General features: G+C 37.3%; 1 pseudogene; it reads right to left on the bottom strand.

Moving 5' to 3' along the window:
- Positions 1–6654: 6654 nt before the first annotated feature.
- LOC143625775 (CBL-interacting serine/threonine-protein kinase 14 pseudogene) lies at positions 6655–8059 on the bottom strand (annotated as a pseudogene).
- Positions 8060–14905: the final 6846 nt, after the last annotated feature.

Below are 14905 nucleotides of genomic sequence, written 5' to 3'. Positions count from 1 at the left end.
CACTTGGTATTTATAGTAGATTTTTTTATATTTCCTTGCCAAATAAAAGTGTTTCCAAAGTAATATAACCGTTTAAGATAGTGACTGCCAAAGATGTTCCTGGTGGTCTCTAACATACATCCCACACAATTTGTTCGGTAGGCAAAATATCGTGCTTGGACCCGACATAACTACGTCCATAAAAACAAAATGCCATAAGCTAAACCATCCAAGTTAACCCTGGTTTGGTACCAAGAAATAATAATGTTTGAATCCAATTGTAACACCTCGGGCCGGTTAGGGCTGACGTGCCACTCGATACGGTAATTATAGACATTAAAAACATTTTCATTAAAGTCTTAACCCTAATTTTTAAAATCGTACAACGGTCCAGAAACATTTAAATTAAAGTGCTCAACAAAACGACAAAAAAATAAAGTTGTTTAACTCAAAAGAAATTTTATTAAGTTCCTCGATTTCCCACTTTTAGCCTTTTTCTTTTACTCTCTTATCACACATTCCCCTGATTCCCATGAGTACCTGTAACAAATAAAGAAAACACAAAACAAAGAAACACGGCTGAGCCAAAAATTGCTCAGTAACGGAGGAAACAATAGCAGTAACAATAATGATGAAGAAAAATACGATACAATGAAAGAGCAACAGGGAAACCAATAAAGTACGCAAGCCATTAACAATACGCTGAACGATCAGTTATGAATCAGTACAATAACAATCTATCATTGGAAATACCCATGTGAGCCAGTAACAGTAACAGTAACAATAATAGTATGCACATTAGCTACAGACTAATGCACCAATAATTAAGTGAGATAGGAATGTGGGCACACGCACCTAACCATCTCACTCCAGTAACAGTTTACCTAGGATCGACTCATACACCTCTCAATAATCAATAAATCAAAACGTGCTCTCGTCGCACCATAATATAGAGAGGCTGTGGACTAATCGCTCCGCCACATATAGAGCACGTCAAAGGTGCCTCAATTGACGCCCTATGTCCCCATAGGTGGATAAATGCTCGGGTATTGAGGTCAAATAAAAGACAATAACAATGGTCAATATCAATATAATATGTCTCGATAACGATAAGTCAATATACAATGGTCTATTTGGAACATGCGATAATGATTGCAATAAAATATATTCTATCGCATGCATTTCAATTATCAATTTGACAATAGCAATCTAACAATTTGCAGTATATAAAGAAACGACTTAATAAAGATGACAGTGACACGATACTATGAAACGGATCAAAAACTATGATGCAACTAACAACTCAAGAACCGATATGTTATGAAAACAAGGACATAATATGACGCTACCAGTGTAAGGCCACGAAACCCATACACTATGAGATTGATGAAGACAATATTTACGCTATAATTTAAATACCACAGAATCCGTACCTTAACCGATAAGCCAAATAGCAAAGCAATCTAACTTGTCCGTAGTTAACCACAAGAACCTATAATCCCGTTATTTTTACATATTAGACTCATATATTTATATCCAAAATTTAATACACTTTATTTATAAACGCTTTAACATGCGTAAAAGATTTGATCTATTCATTACCGGTATCGTCTCGGTTTGTATATTTTGTAGTGAAATATACTAGTTCAAGTATGCTAACTCAAAACAGAAATACAAAACTTTATGATTTTATATACCTTTGATGACCCGTAGTCATTATGTAAGTTTAATATATTCAAAAATTTAAGTAGTTGTGACGTTATACTAGATTTGTGAAAGCATATCAATTATTATGCTATGATGTTATATTTAATACATATTATATTGAATATATATATATATATATATATGCTAACAGTACACTTGTATAAACAAGTCTAAACCACATCTATATATGTGGCTGTGGTGAATTCTTGATAGTTGGAAAGCAAAGGTATTCTTTTAAAATAGTTTATGTAAGAGTTCATCTTCTCCATATTGGTAGCATGTGTTACCAGTTGTCTAAAAAAATCATGGCTAATAACAGAATTTAAACCGCACGTAACATTACCTTGAACCTAGATGGACGGCTGGTTTTGGACTTGCAACGAGCGACACCAGTGCTTTCCGATAAGCAGAGAAGCGTCGAGGGAGGTGATGGTTGTCTCCCGCAACCAAGAGTGGTGGTGGTTAGAGGTGCACAAATCGGTTTTTTTAAAAAAACCGGTTCGGTTATTAACCGGACCGGTTTTTTTTGGCCCGGAAAAAAACCGGTTCGGTTAATAACCGGTTTTTGTATGTCAAAACCCTAACCGGTCTAACCGGTTAGGACCGGTTTAGAAACCGGTTAGAACCGGTTAATAAACCGGTTTTTAGGTTAACCGGTTTTTTATTTTTTTTTATTTATTTTTTTTTTAAATAACCATTATTTTTTCACAGTATAAACAAACCGGTAACTACAAGGCAAACCGGTAACTACAAGGCAAAACGGACTCACCGAAGCCATTCTTTGCTTTCGTTGTTAGGGTTCTTTGCTTGGAAGATTAAAAACACATAACTTTCATTTATAGTTTTTACATTAAAAATACAAACATTAAATCGTTATCGCATATTCGTAACTCAAAAATACAAACATTAAAGAATGCTTAGACACGATTACATGAACAACTTGCTGTTTCTTACTCATTATTTGCCTCCATGTTTGCTGTTTCTTTAACTAATTTTCTTCGCTACCCGATCCTGAGCTATTCCTTAGGTAATCGTCGTACGCGGCTTCTTCATCGGTCATTGGTTGAGTGTGTCCTTGATTGACCTCGTCTTCATACAAGCCCGCCTCATACTCCATTTCCCCCTCGAGTGAGCGTTGATGTTGTGCCCTATCTAAAGAGTCCAAGTAATCCTTGTAGCAAATCGACATCTCTATAGCTGGTGGAGTGAGTCGAGTCCTCCTAATCGATATAACCCTGCCAGAAACAGAAAAAGCAGACTCCGAAGCTACCGTGGAAGCTTGGACCGTTAGTAAATCTTTGGCCATGGCGGCGAGGATCGGAAACTCATCCTCCTTACCTCTCCACCAAGCCAGCAAATCAAGACTTCTAAATTCATCCGGAGTCATGTGTTTCACAAAGTTGGTACCACCATACCTTCCAAGTTCACTGCTTGGGGTGTTTACCTTTTGACGTTTACCGGCGTCTTCCCAAATCGTTTCGTGGGGATGACCCGAACGACCGTTTCTCCCGTGTTCGAGGCACCCATGTTGACGGATGAAGCAGCACTTTGGGAGGCCATGATAATCGACTACGAAATACGAGCGTATGGAGTGGTAATGTGGTATAATTGAGCGTGAGATAACAAAATAATTGCGTATGAAATAAACGTTTAGAGCGTTTGGAGTTGTATAATCGAGTGTGATCTAACCAATACCCAACCTAAACTATATATAGATGTTTGTAGGGGTAAAATGATAAAAAAAAAAAAAACGGTAAAAAAAAAACGGCCATATAGCCGTTATACAACGGTCAAAAACCGGTTTTTAACCGGTTAACCGGTTATGGAAAAACCGGTTAACCGGTTTTTCCACAACGGTCAAAAACCGGTTTTTTTATAAACCGGTTAACCGGTTTTTCTATAACCGGTTATAAAAAAAAACCGGTTTTTTTAATAACCGGTTCGTTAACCGGTTTTGGCTCTAAAACGTGTAACCGAAATACGAACCGGCGGTTTGTAAACCGGTCAAACCGGTTTTTAAAAAACCGGTTTTCGTAAAAACCGGTTTCCGGTTTAAACCGGCAAACCGGTTCCCGGACCGGTTTTTTTGACCATCTCTAGTGGTGGTGGCTTCCAGCAACAGCGGCACCGTTTCACTCGGGGAAGGGCGGCAACAGGGCGACGGAGGTGGTAAGGGGGAAGAAATACTTTTTAAAAGGGTTTTATGATGAATGAGTCGGTTAGGATGGATCAACTAATGCTATCTTTTGATTGTAGAAATCCCGTAATTCACGATGTTAATTTTAGAAGCTTTAAAATGAAACAATTTGATGCGATGATGATGGCTGTACACATAACTTTCCTTTACCACCTTTCCTTTTCTTTTAATGTTAACTTATTTATTATTATTATTATTATTATTATTATTATTATTATCTGATGTCAGGTTGCACAAGATATAAGATATGTTACAACATATAATATATTTTATATAAAATATAATTGCAATACAAATTCTTGTTATTTTATTGGGTTACGATATAACCATATTATGTTTTAGTGTTATTGTAATTGTTATATTTTCATTATTTCGACTTTCATTTTAATATCAAATGACCAACATTAGAAACATATAAGGATCTGATATAACCATTGTTCGCAATACTTAATCATATTTATTATATTAGGGTTTTCAGAATTTTCGTATATTACACCAATTCTCATGAGTTTCAATGCTCTCTATGTCACTTGTTCTCTCATGACCAATATTTACTCTCACCTAGAGGCCGCGTCAAGGAGAGAAATCCCTCTCAATAAGTCGAGTCTAATAGTTATTTGCTTGTGTGGTAATTCAAGCAGCAGATTTCAACCCATCATTCGTTTATATATTTTTGGCAACATTAATTTTCTTCTTCCATCTCAATAAATGAACAAAATTTTTGGTTCAAGAACTCCTTCCTGATCCATGGTTGAAGATGGTTTGTGGTGCATTTAAACTCGTCCCCAAGTCTTGCGTGGGCCCTGCCCAGCCTATATTCCTTGACCATGCGGATTTCTTTACTCTTATGCCTTTTGTCTTTTGTGCCTCGCCCGTTCATGATAGGCTGCGTGTTTTGATCCATTGAAGGGGCGTGAATGCCCATCTATATATGTGGGCTCAACACCCTCGTTCACCATGAAGAGGGCGTGGTTGATGGTAGCATGGGAGAGACGACAACTATGGGGCGATTCTACATTTATATCACAAGTTCACAACAAACCATCATGCTCCACCTCACCACTTCTTTTAATAAAAAAAAAAGAAAAAAAAAAGAGAAACCCTAATGAGATCATAACGCATGTTACTATGAGGTGGAACCGTTATTGCTTATGTAGACGTGGCACGTAATTATTTTTCCACCTTTCACATGCCAATTTCCATGCCCTTAATCAGTTTTAGCAAATAAGCTAACTTCTTAATTGTGAAATTTTAGCATTAATGGCCATAGTGGTTTGTTGAGTGGAAGCCAGTCCACCCCCTCACCTACACTTAATTCCGTCTATGGGACACTGTTTTTTGGTGCCCATGATCTTGCTTGGGATTTAGTGAGAGTCATGAAGTGGATCGACCAAGGTCCAAAATCTAGTGGTTCATGGTTTAGTATCTTGGAAGAGGGGCCAGTATCTCAATGATGCGGGTGTTAAGAATTGTGTCTCTCTGGCATAGTGGCATGGATGAAATCATTGGAATGAAAGTTTTTATTTTATTTTATTTTATTTATTTATTATTATTATTTTTGGGTTTATCCTTACTAACAAGAGTCAATATCAGTCTCACAGATGGTGCTAGATGTTCCTGCTACACATGTTTCTACAATGATTATTGTAGTGCTTTGTTGGTTTCTTTCGGAATGGACAAGTCTTTCTTTCTAGCACAATCAAGAACTGCTAGTTTCCCCATACATGGGGGGACCATCTCCATTTGATGGTCCGTATGTGTGAGAATCAGTATAGGTTCTTAAGATTGAGGGAGGGAGGTTGGGTACAACACTATTTGCATGTTGAGATCTGTTGTAGTTTTCGATATGAGTTGGATTATCCATTTCGTCAGCCACAACATTGGGTACAACGCTATTGAGAGCTCCTAATAGTCTGAGATACTACCAGTCCACTCCAATCTTCAATAGTCATTTGTTGGTTGGTTCACTATCGTTGCTTCACCAATCACCACCGATGTTAGATAATCTAATACCAGACACTTAGTGTACCTTTGTAAATGTTCCTGATGTTGTAGACATTTGGTGCACGAAAAACATTGAGCTTCCCTAATGTCGAAATATGAAATGAATCTGACCTGATCCATGACGATGTTCCTTGGTCTTCGAGATGAACGAACCACGTCTTGATCTTCTTCTCCGGTTTTGCTTGAGATCTGCAATGGCTTTTCGGGGGTGTGGAGGTGACTGCTAAGAAATCTCAAGGATCTCTTGTTTACAGACACAAAAATGGTTATGGTGGTGACTCTTATTGAGAGCAACAACGACAACCCTTAATAAGGAGGTGGAGACCTCCTTATATAGAGAGCCTCATGGCCACCATCATGGTACCCTAATGGGCCTAGCCCAGTTAGGGTTACCTCCACAAAACCCCCTCAGCCCAATAATATTGTATTAGTCCATATAATAAAATAAGCCAGATATAATAAATTAAGGTCGTAAGCCGAGCTTAGTACCATACCCCTACACCTAACATTTGATAATACGAGTATAAGAAGATCCAAATTAAAGAGATTCTTTTCACTAGTAAAACTATTTAAAAAGATTCCGTTTAGAATAAAGCTGAAGTAAGTTGGTTATAAATTATTAAATACCAAAAAGATTGAAAACGATAAAAATATAATATGTTCTTATATTCAAAACTTTAATACAAAAAAGATATGTGCATGAAACTATTTTATACTTAGAAAATTTAAAATATTTCATTTTTTAATTTACGATTTTGTCCACATGCGACAAAACAACGTGGCAGGAAAAAATGGAGTTCCAGCAAAGCCAATAATCGAACACCAGTCACTGTCTCACTGACAATCGGCCGGACCGGTTTCATATATCAAATCACTTAAACCCGGTTTAATTCTTTCTTTCCACATCCGTTGACTGGGTCCCACCTCACCTCCTCTAATCCTGACTTCCACAACCACTAGTTCATCAGTTAACCGTTTTAACTCCACAGCCATTCCGAAATTACATTTATACCCCCCCACTACCTTCACACACCACTCCTTTCTGGTAACTACCTTTAACCTCTGCCCCTCCGCCACCGCCACCACCGCCGAGATTATTTTCTCCGGCGAATCCTTCGATAGAAACCGCTCACCTTCCTCTAACTCATCGAACAGTCCAGAGAGATTGTAGCCGGAGGAGAACGTGATAATATCAAACGCGTTCATCGTTTTCAAATCACCGCCGTTAACCGCCGGCGTGACGGAAGTAACGGAACCTGCGTTGTTGTCGTCTTTCATATCCAGATAATCGTGGTGAAAACTAACTTCTTTGTAACCGATTTTAAACCACGGATCGTTAATAATTTCATCTACAGTAATTCTCGTCACAGGATTCGTATCGAGTAAACGCGATAAAAGCCGTTTCAGCTCCGGCGACGTCCACCGTGGAACTCGAAACTCGCCGGAATATATTTTCCGGTACATCACCATCAGATTCGAATCATTAAACGGAAGATAACCGGCGTTGAGAACAAACAGAATGATGCCGCATGACCAGATGTCCACCTTCGCTCCGTCGTAGCCTTTCTTCGATAAAACCTCCGGTGCCACGTAAGCAGGCGTCCCACACAGCGTGTGCAGAAGTCCGTCGTGCCGGATCTGTTCGGTCACAGCTGATAATCCGAAATCAGTGACTTTCAAGTTCCAATTGTCGTCCAAAAGTAGGTTTTCCAGCTTCAAATCACGGTGATACACTCCGCGTGAGTGGCAGTAACCGACGACGGAGATTAACTGTTGAAAATACCGACGGCTGAGATGCTCTGTAAACCGTGAATTGGCTACTTTAGCAAACAACTCACCGCCTCTTGCAAACTCCAACACGAAGTATATCTTCTTCTTGTTTGCTAAAACTTCACGGAGGCGTACGATATTGGGATGGCGCAGCCGGCGCATGATAGAGATCTCGCGCTTAACGTTCGCGGTGAGGCCTCCTTTGAGAATACTCTGTTTGTTGATGGCTTTAATGGCTACGTGTTGGTCTGTCTGCATGTCACGTGCGTAGTAGACCTTAGCGAAGGCGCCGTAGCCAAGGAGCCAACCGACTTCGTATTTACTGAACAGTGTCCTCTCTATCGGTGACGGTAAATCGTCCCCCGCGTGTTCTAAAGCCGGCATCACGTGAAATATATCATTAAAAATAAGACCTAGTTTGGTAAGAAAAAATAAAAGGTCTCCAATTGCTACTACGAATCTAACAGAACTTTTCAAAATTGAAGACGGATCAGTCGACGTGGTTTACGAAATTCTTAAAATTTGAGGTGGATGGAGATTGTTATTATTTATTCTTTTAGAGATTGTTATGGATGATGATTGGATAGAGTGAAGGGATTTTGATGCTTTTAACTAGAGGAGTAGTTGGGGATGAGAATATTCATAATGTTGGATGCTCATATATATATGGATTTTTCAAAGTTTGATTAGGGTAATTGGTAACCATAAACATCACTTTCTTAAAAATAGTGAAAAGTGAAAACAACTATTTAAAAGTAGAAACTGAAATGATACACTAATGTGTGGTTTATAAGTAATAGATTAATAAGTTGAAAAGTACCTATGAGGTGAGTCATCATTAAAGTGATCAACTTTTTGAATATAAGAATTAACAAATGACATGCAATTAGGGTGACGTCAAATGATTTATGTAGGGGTACGGTACTAAACCTGGCTTACGACCTTAATTTATTATGTATGACTTATTTTATTATATGGTCTAACACAATATTATTGGGTTGAGAGGGTTTTGTGGAGGTAACCCTAACTGGGCTAGGCCCATTAGGGTACCATGATGGTGGCCATGAGGCTCTCTATATAAGGAGGTCTCCACCTCCTTATTAAAGGTTGTTGTTCTCAATAAGAGCCACCACCATAACCATTTTTGTGTCTGTAAACAAAAGTTCCTCGAAATTTCTTAGCAGTCACCTCCACACCCTCAAAAGCAATTGCAGATCTGAGCGGAGAAGACGATCCGAGATTTGGTTAGATCTCAAGCTACCGGAGAAGAAGATCGAGTCGTGGTTCGTTTCATCTCGAAGACCGGGGAACATCGTCATGAATCAGGTCAGATTCATTTCATGTTTTTTCAGTTTGATTAGGGTAATTGGTAATCATAAACATCACTTTCTTAAAAATAGTGAAAAGTGAAAACAACTATTTAAAAGTAGGAACTGAAATGATAAATGTGTGGTTTATAAGTAATAATAAATAAGTTGAAAAGTACCTATGAGGTGAGTCATCATTAAAGTGATCAACTTTTTGAATATAAGAATTAACAAATGACATGCAATTAGCGTGACGTCAAATGATTAAATGTTTGATAATTGTAATTATTTATTTTGTGTGTTACACACGTTTGGATTTAGTGACTACCACTAGTATCTTTAGGAGTGGTTAACGGATGAAAAGTGTGCATACCACAAAAGCGCTAGATTATCTTGTATCATTAACTGGGAGTTGGGCTACTTCTCAGATGAGTTTATGGCTGGACGAGACAGTGACTCATATTAGTAAATGAACTAGAATAACTTGTGCCCGCTCAACCAGGGGTGTTGTCGGGCTTTGAAAGACGACCCTTTGACTAGTGGTATTATAGAGTAGGTATCAACTCGAACATGTTGGCATGAATGCGTTGAAGACTCGAAATTGTGGGGGAAGAACAAACGTTGAAGCCCAATTGGATGTGTATGGTGGGTTGTACCCTAGGGCTCGCTATGAATGCGTTCGCAACAAAAGTCACGACTAGTTTGAAGATGGTGGCAATTTTATATTGGTCACAATAGTCGGATAACAGATCTTTCGAGGAATGTCAAAGTCACGTGAACTGCAAAACGTACGCTTGCTTCGCTCATCCGGGTGGTGGAAACAAATGTGGGACACCAGTCGATCGTGTTCATAATAGTTAAGGAGTGCTGCAAGTCTGTTATGGCAAGTGGAAGAATTCAAAAATAGATCGTTAACACAGCAAGTCTGACAAAAGTAGTCGATGCTTCAAGCATGACAATGGACAAGGGATGCCCAGTTTTATAAAGCCGCAAGCTCATGGAACCCGTTGTAACACTCACAGATTTTGGGTGTTACTATTTGAGTTAATTAACCGGACGAGTTAACGATATAGATAATAAACGTTTTAACAACATGATTTTTAATAATAAAAATATAATAATCTTGAGAGAAGTGATTTACAATTTTTTTGTATAACGTTAATGAAATTAAAGATTTATTTATAAAAACAGTGATCGTTTTAGGTCATGTCAAAACGGGCGGTTTATGGTTGGACTCTATCAGCTGGAATGGAAGGCCTCTTAGAAGGGTTATATGGGATTATCCAAAGGTTTAGCAAACCACTCTCCTCATGTGTGTGTTTCTATGTGCGACAGCAAAAGAGCTGGGGAGAAGGAGGCATGTGATCGGTGTCTAAGAGAGAAACAGATCGATTGTCATTCGTCGATGGTTGGTCAGCTATCGAACGACTACGTGATGCAAACATATGACAGTTATTGGCAGATATGATTGAAGTTGTCGGCTGAAGCATGGTCACGTCCATGAGCATGATCAACGATGGTATTGTGCAGAAGTAATCAGGCAGCCAATCGCGGTTCAAGGTTCTTTTGATGGAGGCACGCGAACAGAAGCCGAGGGTGGTGACAACCAGTGGTGGAAACCGCATAATCGAATGACGATCGGATTCTTGGGGCCGAAATGATCAGTGTATGATTGAGCTAGGGTTTTGAATTGCATGTTGTGCTATTGAGGTGAGTTCATCGACGCCTATTTTTAACGTTATACGACGTTTTAAGACTGAACACGTACATATGATAAGCTAATGATTAATGATAATTAACTTCCTGATTATATGGTTAACTGTGGAGTTGAATGGTCACTATGTTATGTGGTAATAGTGATACACAACATGCTTTGCGTGTTGAGTCGTTATATTTGTATAGCGAGATGATAGGATGATTAGTATGCATGCCATGATAGCTTTGCATGTGCGTTAAAGTGTGTTACATGGTTGATATGTGCAAGGCATAGTACTCATAAATGTTACTTTATGAAACTATGTGATTTGTAGGAATTAAAGCGCTAGTTAATATGCACAAGTTGTTATGGATATAAGATAAGATTAAGTGTGTATCATGAATCTTACATGTGTGATATATGTTAGTACACAAATGATAAGATGAGGCTTAAATAATTATCAAGATGCCATGATGAAGTAGAGCCTAGTGGCATGGTTCTGGCGGATATGACATGTGAAATTTAGCAGATGATGACATATGATGTGATATGGTCTAAATGATTGTAAGGGTATTTAATTTCCTGTTTTGTAATTGAATATTTTATTTAGCTTACGAGCTGTTAAATATAGATATGTTTTACCTCTGCGTAAACTTTGAAATAAAATTAAAACGGATCCTAACTGCTGGTCATACGTTCAGACCCAAGGTCAAGTGCAACACCATGGGCGTGTCGTGTGTGAAAAGTAATAGGAAACAGTTAGGGCAATAGCCATTTGCTCGTGTAGCTATGGGACATATAAATTAATGACAAGGTATATGAAAATGGTAAATGAAGAAAAATTAAATTGAAAGTTGGTTTTATAAATAAATTGAAGGGTAAAGTTTCATTTAAAGGGATGTTTTTGATAAATGAAATGGTGTATACTATAAAGGATTTTGAGGATGAATGGTGATACCTTAACTGTTAAGTAGTTATTATTACTATGTATTGGTTGATAACTTGTATGTTCTATTGGGTGTAATGACCTACCCCAGCGGATGGATCGAGGGGGAACGATGGGGTGATTAAAGGTTAATGCAGGATTGTGTCAACTTTTCTATGAGTGTCCCTTTAGCCTAGAAGATAAGTAAAGGCAATATTTATAGAGTGATACCAATGATGTACAACAAATGCATGATGCCTTCCATGTTTGGGCAGTGGGTGAATATGGCATGCCAAATGTTTGACAAGCGTATCTAGTTTTTGTGTGCTCACGCTTGGATTTACTATTTGCTTCTTCAATCCTTATGAGTGTTCTCTATAGATGTGTCTAGACTTCAGAATAATAAAAGCTTATAAGAATAAAATCTTCTCGAAGGTATGTTTTCATAGAAATAATCATCAAATTTCATTTGTTAATTAACCATATTGTCAATGTTTATGCAACATCAAAATCATTTGGTGACGTTATCATAGGTAGCTCTTCTAGAATGAAACAACCAAGAATCTATTGCTTCCTCTCGTGCATAAGTATGAACCTTAGGTTACATAACCAGTTGGGGAATATGGTATGATTTAGTAATTCTGTCTCGAGATTTGATTATAATGATAAGTGTGAAGGCAAACCTAACATCTACCATATTCCAAAGTTGGAATTTTTGGTATTGAATGATAAGATGAAAATTACTTTTATCCAATTGCATATGGTTGAGCACTAATGTAAAAAGAAGTGTATGCAGTAGGTTATAATTATCGTTCACATTGAATATGAAACTCTTAGGCCTGTTTGTTTCAAGGATTTTGAAGGAATTCTAAGGAATGAGATTTTAAATCCCATGAATTGATATGTTCGTTTCATTAAATAAAAGAATGAGAATGGAAACTAAATCCAATCAATTCCCACATTTCATAGGATTTTAAATCTCACCTATTTTGTAAGGATTGTTATAAAAAATGAAGGATTTTCTTATTAACAATAAAAACCCCTCCATAAAAAAATTCAAAAAATTAATAAAAAAATCATAACTCAAAATATAAATAAAAAACGAAAAATGTAAAAAAACTAAAACGTTTCCGCCTTTACCCTCGTTCTAAAAAAAAACAAAAAAAAAACCAAGAAATGAACCGAAACCGAAAGTCGACGAAAACGAAACACAAACCAAAACTGAACCGAATTAATGGAAACCGAAAAGATCGATCAAAGCGAAACAAAAAAACTGAAACCAAACAGAAATGAAACTGAAAAAACCGACAACAACGAAACAAAAGGCCGAAACGAATCCGTAACCGACCAAAAACAAACAAAAGAAACCAAAACCCAACCCGCCCAGTGCTCCGAAACCGACCAAAAAGAAACAAAGGAAACCGAAACCCAACCCGTCCAGTGCGAAAACTCGTGTTAGTTCGAAACCAATTCCAATTCCAATTCCAATATATATTAACCAACCAAACACATGATAGAGATTCTCAAACATTCCATTCCATTCCATTCCAATTCCAAATCCTTTAAAAAAAGTCCGTGAAACGAACGCGCCCTTAGATTTTATGAGATTCCAAACAACTTTTTTTATAACTAACATGTTTAACCTCATCTATAGCAACTTTTCCCCGCAAGCAATGGTTGTCGTTTTTTAAGTTAGCTTATGCTCTCATGCTTTAAAACTATGGTGATCAGCTCGTGAAAACAACGAAACTCCAAGTCTCCAACTCACCACATCATACGACAATTAAGGTAGTTGACGTACACATGCTTTCTCCACAACGGCACATATGTGTGTGTTAGGTCTCCTCCTAATAAGATGGTGTTTACTTACATTATGAAAATTTCGATCAAGCTAATCTTGTGTTGTAACGATAAGATAAAGGCATGTCATGGAAACCTAAAGCCACTACACAACAATCCTGGAAGGAGTGGAATAAGCCATTTGATCACTAAAGCCAAGGAAGCTTCTCAAGGAATTCCAAGAAGTATCTCATCATTCCTACAACCTCTTAAGTCATGTAGTTAGATCTATTTGGAATGCTAATAATATCATAATTACGTCATCAAGCCTGGTGATCCTACATGTTTATAACAATCGTATGTATACGTAATAACTTTAGAACGTGTCTTCTCTCGTTTGACCACCGCAACCTAGACATGTTAGCACGGCTTGCCTTGCGCGAGCCACTTTTTGCCTAGGAGTATTAACTGGCGGCCCACGTAGTGCAACTGAAACCAATAAAACTCGCAAATAAAAACTTTACACGACATAGTACTAGGTGTCTTAATTGCGCCCACAACATTATCATTAGGGTATCATAAATGTTAATGGACGCTAAATTCTGATTTGATTTCAATCACACACATGTTGTTCTTCCACTGGATGCTACCTCAAAATATCATACGTTTTTTAACACGTTATACCAAATTCCGTCACGTCTTATCATGTGAAATTTCATCTAAAAGTTACTTTCACTATGACTTTTATTGCAAGGTCTAGTTTTGTCGACAAAAACACCAGATGGTGTCACATGTTAGTTATTTATTGTGACAACAACTTGTGAGTAACGGATAATATTATTAGAGATTACTTTATTATGAATTATTGTTGCATTTCGATCTCTTGAATCTTTTTGTATATTCATGGAATATTTGGTTTTAAACTATTGCAGTATTCGATTCATGTGGATAATGGATGTATCCGCTACAATTATTATAACCACGAATGCCCTAAATAATTGTATTGATCATCCATTCATCCTCTAGTTTCATGCCAAATGTACACGCTGTCTTAGAAGTCCACATATGTGGTTGCGTTTAACTCACTATTAAATTGTTATATATTAAATTAATTAACTTCAAACTTTTGATTCTTGACTATGAAGAAAAAGCGGATTAGAATATGAAAAATTGTCCAATGTATACCTAGCTTACTTGGTAGAGATATTTTCTTTTTAGAGAGGTTTCAAATTCGACCCTAGACAATAAAGTACAATTATTGATTTAGTGTAACATGAGGAACATTTTCATTAAAAATATATTTTAAATCTATTTAATATATTAAAATCTTATTTAGAATCCAAAAGGCGACTTCTTTTATCTATATTGGATGAAAAGAAAAGCTAACGGTAAATATTATAAATCCCACCATTTAACTAGATAACTGAAATCACACATTAACGACCACTCTAGCTCAGGCAACTTTGCGTTTCTTTATGAAAAATGTTTTTGTCTTGATCTCCTCAACCGTCTTTGGATATTCAAGTATGATATAAATAAAA

This window comes from Bidens hawaiensis, unplaced genomic scaffold, assembly GCF_021521415.1.
Source record: "Bidens hawaiensis isolate Kalapana, Puna unplaced genomic scaffold, B.hawaiensis_p1.1 tig00004242_1, whole genome shotgun sequence".
NCBI lineage: Eukaryota > Viridiplantae > Streptophyta > Magnoliopsida > Asterales > Asteraceae > Bidens > Bidens hawaiensis.
This window is presented reverse-complemented; position numbering and strand designations above follow the sequence as displayed.